Raw genomic sequence first — 6,716 nt, forward strand, 5'->3', positions numbered from 1 at the left:
TGAATCAGCCCTTCTCCCCAACGAAGAAACTAATTTTATACCCTCCCAGAGGAAAATGTTAGGGCCGGATGGAGCTTGACAACGAGAAAATGCAAATGATCCAAGCTAATATGCAAGGTAGGAGCACGTTGTTGGAAGTATTTTTAGATGAGGTCTTACGCAAAAGACGAGTATACTTTAGAGCTCTACAGAAAAAGGATATCAGGTCGACATATTGATCTGCGGCGCTTGTATCAAGTTTTCCTTATGTCCGATTTCTAAGAAATGGATAACGGAATATGTTCGACACATTGTTCGATATTTGCAGATCGGCATAATGCTATGACTTAGAGTGTTCTAAATGCAGTGCATGCACTTTTTTCTATTTTCAAATACAATAATTTATCCTTTTTATGCAGTCACATGCTAAATTATCTCTTAATGAACATGTGGAATTTGTTTTGAAACTTTTAAATATGTTTTGTTCTGTGAATTTATCAGAATTTCGAGCTCACTCTAGCCCATCTCAAATCACCTAATTCCAAGTTTACTGGTTACAACCAAGTGATTCTGTGAATATATTACTGTCGTTAAGAATTAACAGTCTTTCTATGTCGTGAAAGAAAAAAATGCAGTGGAGAGCCTGACAAAACAAGAAATTTCTATTCCCGCGTTCTCATTACGACTTGCTTTTGTTTTATTTACTTTATTTCAGGTAAACATCTGATCTATTCATCTTTAATCATGGAAGTACAACGAACACCAGAAATAATAAAAATTACATCTAGATCCGTAGACCACCTACCGACGACTACAAGTGCTCAAGCGAGCCGAAGGCGCGCCGCCGTCATGACCCCTCCCCCTCCATCCCACAATATACGACAAAAACATCTTAAATTATGGGACGGAGGGTGTACTTTCTAAAAATTCAAGATCAAATATACACAAAACTTAGTAAGTAAAAAGATGTATGCAACAGTTGTGCATTCATAAGTTGAACTTTGCACACATGTGGCACTAATGTGCTAGCTGCACGGCACCGCTTAGTTGGGGCAATCAAGTAGTAGTATAACTTGATTGCCCCAACTACTGCAGTTTCTGCTTGCTAATTACATGATGCTTATGTGTACACACACAGATAGTCAATAGTCTTACTGTTACTTCTCACTTGAACTAACAACAATGAGGGTCTTCTTGCACTAATGTGTATGGTTACGTCACATTTTCATTATGGGGCTTGGGAAGCACCAGGAATTCAGGGTATACATGCATTGACAACAATACTCATGTGTTTGTTGACAGTGGCGAATCTTGGAAGAAAATGAAGGGGGGGCTCAATGTTAGTGGTGTGAAGAAAAAGCCACTAACTCTCCGTTTTTAGTTCAAATAAGGTTAAAATTTTGATGAGGGGCTGGGCTGAATACTAGTAATTTTTTTCCAATTTTTGGAGGGGGGGCTCGAGCCTGTCGACGAACGCCCCCCTTAGATTCGCCGCTGTTTGCTGACACTGTTTCATCATGAATATAGAAGTCACTCGTGCGCTCTCCTTCCTTTATTACTGTTCTATGCGTGCTATGCTTAGAGAGTGTTAGGAATGATCTTGACATGCAGTATGGAGGCTGGTCGTCCGGCCGCGTGAGTGGGCTGCCGGGACTTGCGTCGTGCCTTTGGTCAGTTGGCTGCAACGTTGGAGCAGCGGCTGGGCCATGCATGTGCGAGTTGCATGGATCAGTTAGTTGGCGTACGTCCTCATGGAGGGATCCAAGGAGTTAGTTGCAGGTGGTTAGTGCCAACGTAGTGGCCGGGTCATGTGGTAGTGGCCGGTGTGGTAAGTGCGTACGTGAGTTAGTGGTGTGTGCGGCCACTCGCCTGGTGTGAGTCCGGCTATATAAGTCATGTATTGGTGTTGTGTAGTGCGCGGAGGAGCTAGGAGAGATGTAGTCTTTGGTAGTCTTTCGTGTGTGTGTGGCTCGAGTTTTGGTGCATCTATTAGTTGGCGAGTTTGTTACATTTCCTGATGGAGGAATTGGCAAGATGCAAGCACTAGAGATGTTGAAACAGGTCAGAACCTTTAAGCAGCCAATTCAATCTCTTCAAGATTTTGGCCAACTACAGAATCTGAGGAAGTTGAATGTTGATCTTAGGGATGATCAAGAGGCCACTGAAGATACAAAAGGGGAGTGCATGAAAGCTACTGCATCTTCTCTCTATGAACTAGGGACATACAATCTTTATTCTTTATCTATCTGGAATTGTAATTGCAGATTGTAACTGGAAGAAGAATGGTGCCGTGCTCCGCTTGGTCGACCTGGTGGTCAACCTCCCCAAGGGTTCCGAATTGGATGGGTTCCCTCGTCAACCTTCAGTAATTATGGATTAAACTTTATGAAGACCTCTGCATCCTTGGAGGCTTACCTGCTCTCCTCGCTCAGACACTAATAGGAGAAAGAATGTCTGAAGGACAGCTCACTGTTACCGGTGAAATGGGATTCCCGCGCCTGAGTGATTTCGTTTACTGTATGCCTGATGTTAGAAAAGCTCTAGATTTGTTTCAGCCCAACAATGAACGAGTGTCTATTCAGTATTGGTAGTCTAAATGGTACTAGGCCTTTTGATTTTGTAATCGAGAACATCCCCTGCAGTCTCATGACTGTGGAGAAAGCACTCAGCACAGACCCCAGCTGCCCTACTCTGGACTTCGTCATCTGCTAGCTCATTCGGACACATACTACAGCTTATTCTTTCTCCTCAGCAAGAGATAGCCCATTTTAGTTAATAACTCCCTATATTTATAGCTCTCTGTGCTGCCTGCTCAAGTTTTCTTCTCCTCAGCAATTGCAAGCCGTATTTTTGAGAAACCATTATTTATCTTATGAACTTGAACCAGCAATTGCAATTGCATGGCTTAGGATGACACCATTTCTCCTTCTCTTTTTTTGTCCTCCTTTTGTCCTTGTTGGCAAGCTAGAAACCAAGGAAGCTCTGTTATAAACAGTTTCTCAAACTAAACAGATCATAAATTCTTATCAGTTAGGAGTGTTAATAGTTCTGTTGGTCGTTCTTGAAGTCTAATGGAGTACAATGGTTGCCAACTTGCCATAGCTTTACTCCAAAGTTTACTCAAGTTATGAAGGGCTGAATATCTAGCATATGACCATCAGTACAGCAGAAAAGTAAGGCAAAAGGTGCCAAGGATAACTTATTAGGACAAATCCAGGACTGACAAAACTAATTAAAAATTGCAGCTTAGCTGAGGCCAAATGTGCAACTCCCTTGAAGTGGTAGCCATCCATATGCATGAAACACATATAGTGGATCAACAAAATGGTGACAGTCAGAAAGTTTACTACTAGCTTGTTGGGAGAAGTACTAAAAAATCTCTAGAAAAGGTTGACAGTCAAAAAGTTTACTACAGTTTCTCCAACGATTATTACATTTCAAACGTACTAAAAAGGAAAAGGTTGGAAGAAATAACCTACAAAGAGAAGTTCATCCCTCGATTAGCACTCCAGACCATCTAGGCAAAATCTCTAGAAAGGTTTCAATCAGTGCCCTGTTCCAGAAAATAGTGGTATTTTTCGGGGAGTAACTCCTTATATTCCTGGCCTTTCCCCCCTGACGCAAGTGCAGCCAACAAGCTAGCTGTGGAAGCTTCAAAGCTGAATCTCCTCTCATCAATTTTAGACAGATAAGTCCCAGCCATAAGAATCTCCCCTTTCTGAAGTAACCTTCTAACTATAGCATTTAGCATACAGGAGTCGGCAGCACAGCCATTCTTCTCCATAGAAAGGAATAGATCATCAGACTCTTGTAGAGAACCTTCTTCTATTAGTTTTTGAATCATTAAGCTATATGTAACAACGTCAGGTACTAATCCTTTGGCCCAGATACCGTCAAACAAATCTTTGGCTTCTTCCATTCTGCTACCTTTAAGCAACACACCAATCATAATATTAAAAGTGATAATAGAAGGCTTAACACCGTCCATTTCACTGATAACAACCAGTGCATCATCTATCCTTCCATTCTTAGAGTAACCATCTATCAGTATGCTATAGGTGACAACATCTGGTTTCAAGCCAATTGAGCACATATTTTCTAGTAACTTCCTCACTTCATCCATCTTACCAACGAACAAGTATCCACCTATCAGTGTGCTATAAGTACACACATCAGGCTTCACATCCATGTGTATCATTAGGTCGAAGAGATCTTGGGCATCCATAACCCTTCCATTTTTGCAAAGGCGATCCATAATTGTGTTGAAGAACACTGTGTTGGGACAGATGCCGCGATCCAACATCTCAGAAAATAGTTCATGAACCTTCTCCCATTTGCCACAAGTACAAAAACCACTAATAAGGTGGTTGAAAACTATGATACCAGGAGCTAATCCTTCAGTTATCATTTTATTGAATAGGGACATAGCATCATCCATTCGGCCAATCCTGGAAAGTAAGTCTATTACTGTTCCGTAGCTCACTGCATCAGGGTTCAATCCTTGCTGCCGCATTTTTGTAAATATATGCATCGCCTCATCAACCATTTTTTCTTTAGCACATGCAGATATGAGTATGTTGTAGATATAGTTATTTGGTGACAGACCATTTTCGACCAATGAGACAATGAATATCATGAAAAGATCGTTCCATAGCATACCCATGAAGCAGAATGCTGTAGGTAGTAACATCTGGTTTTTGGCCCAAACTGACCATAGAATCAAAAATCTTCCTAGCTTCTGTGCATCTTCCATTCTTGCAAAGATAATCCATCTGTATACTATAAGTTATAATATTTGGTTGAACACCATTTCTAGACATTTCTTTGAAAACCCGATCCACCTCCTCGCACTGTCCTAATGAATAATATCCATGTATTAGACTAGTATATGTGGTAACATCTGGCAGAATTCGTCTATCAAGCATCTGTTGAAGAACCTCCTCAGCCTTGTCCATCGCGTGAAGCTTGCACATGCCAGAGATGATTGAATTACAGGTCACAATATTCGGTGATACCCCCTGACGCAGCATTTCAGAAAATAGGCTGTAAGCTTTGTCCACCTCACCCTCTTTCAACAAGCCATCAACTACGGTTGTATAGGACACCACATTAGGTTGGCAGCTACCTCCATGCTCAACCATCATGTGAATCAGCTCGAGAACCTCTTGGCTTCTCTTCTCATTGCAGAGACCCTTGAAAAGAATGCTGTAAGAGAAAACATTTGGCATGCAGTTAAACATGGGCATTATTCGAAGCACGATGTCCATTGCGTAGCTGGTTTTCTTCTCCGCACAGATGGCCTTGAGTAGGTGGCTGAAATTGACGATAGCTTCTGCTGTAAATCCCAACTTAATGACGTGTCCCATGGCAGCGTGTCCAAGGTCCAAGCGGCCAGCACGGCAGCAGCAGTCGACTAGAATGCCATAGGTGATATTGTGTGGAGGCACCTTGGCTCTTGCAACACGGTTGAAGAGGGAAACGCCGAGCGCAGGGCAATCAGAGCCAACCACGGTGAGGAGGCAGTTAATGGCGCGGACCGAGGAAGGCCCAGCAACCTGGATCAATTCGTCGAACAGGTTGAGTGCGTCCTCGGTGCCAATGCCTCCCGCGTGGTACCGATCCTTGATGCTCTGGTCCAAGATGCGTCTGCCAATGTCTCCGGCACGGTGCCGGTCTTGAATTTTCTGCTCCAAGATGCGTCTGCCGACGGGGACAAGGCGGCGGCGCATAGCTCCACGTGGCCAGAAGAATCCCTCGATTGCTAGGATGGGGCCGCCTACCGAACCGGCGCAGCCTGGGCGATAATAGAGCAGAGTTAGGGCCGCCGGCGTGGCTCGCCGCAAGGATGTTCACCATCGAGCTACGGCTGCTGTAGGAGGTACGCTGCGACTTACAGGAGATCTGGCTGTCGGCGAGCTGGTCGATGCGGACGGCGCTGGGGAGGGGGAAGAGGACCTGACGCTGCTCGCTGCCGCCAGCCGCGGCCCTGGAGCTGGGGAAGACGAGACGGCCCTCGGCCGTGCGCTGCCTCCCCGCCGCCGGCGAGGACGGCCCTCGCCGCTGGCCGTGCGCTCCCGTCGGCTCTCTCAAAAAGAAAAGTGAAGTGGAGCTCTGTACCGTGAAATAACAAACATCTTCACACCATTTGCATTTGGCATCTATCCAAACGATTTTACACTTTTACCCTTCAAAACAACTTTACAGTTTTAACATAAAAAACCCATGTATACGTGACATAGAGGCCTGACTAGTTAAGACTCTGGGCCGGTTTTTTGGCAGCTTAAAAGATAAGCCGTATCCTTTCTAACTTTTTTCATAAGCCGCCAATTTTTTTCATCAGGGTTTCTAAACTAATTACTTTGTATATGATAACGAATTTGAAAGTCTCAACAAATTGCAATGATGCCCCATAGAGCAAAAGAACCGGCTCTCAATCGTTTTAGATAGGGTTAATTTTGTTCGGATGTATAGATTAGGAAGAGACGAGGTGTCCAGGCGTTGCATTCATGAGGCCTTCGTAAACTTCATTCATGACTCACATCAGACCCGCTCTATCCGAATTGACACAAATTTTCCTATATTTTTTTTCAGTTTTTTTAGTTTGATTTTTTTGAACATTTTTTTAGTTGGAGCTATTCGTACATAGTCATACAAAAGTTAGTGTCTACGTATGAAAAATTTCCGGACACCTTCCGCAACCAATCGACCATTAACAGTACTATTTTGTATTGGTAAGA

General features: G+C 43.6%; 1 pseudogene; it reads right to left on the reverse strand.

Annotated features, from left to right (window-relative positions):
• Positions 1-2,892: 2,892 nt before the first annotated feature.
• On the reverse strand, positions 2,893-6,054 carry LOC123133152 (protein Rf1, mitochondrial-like; annotated as a pseudogene).
• Between the last annotated feature and the right edge of the window lie 662 nt (positions 6,055-6,716).

The sequence above is a fragment of the Triticum aestivum genome, chromosome 6B, assembly GCF_018294505.1.
Source record: "Triticum aestivum cultivar Chinese Spring chromosome 6B, IWGSC CS RefSeq v2.1, whole genome shotgun sequence".
NCBI classification, from domain to species: domain Eukaryota; kingdom Viridiplantae; phylum Streptophyta; class Magnoliopsida; order Poales; family Poaceae; genus Triticum; species Triticum aestivum.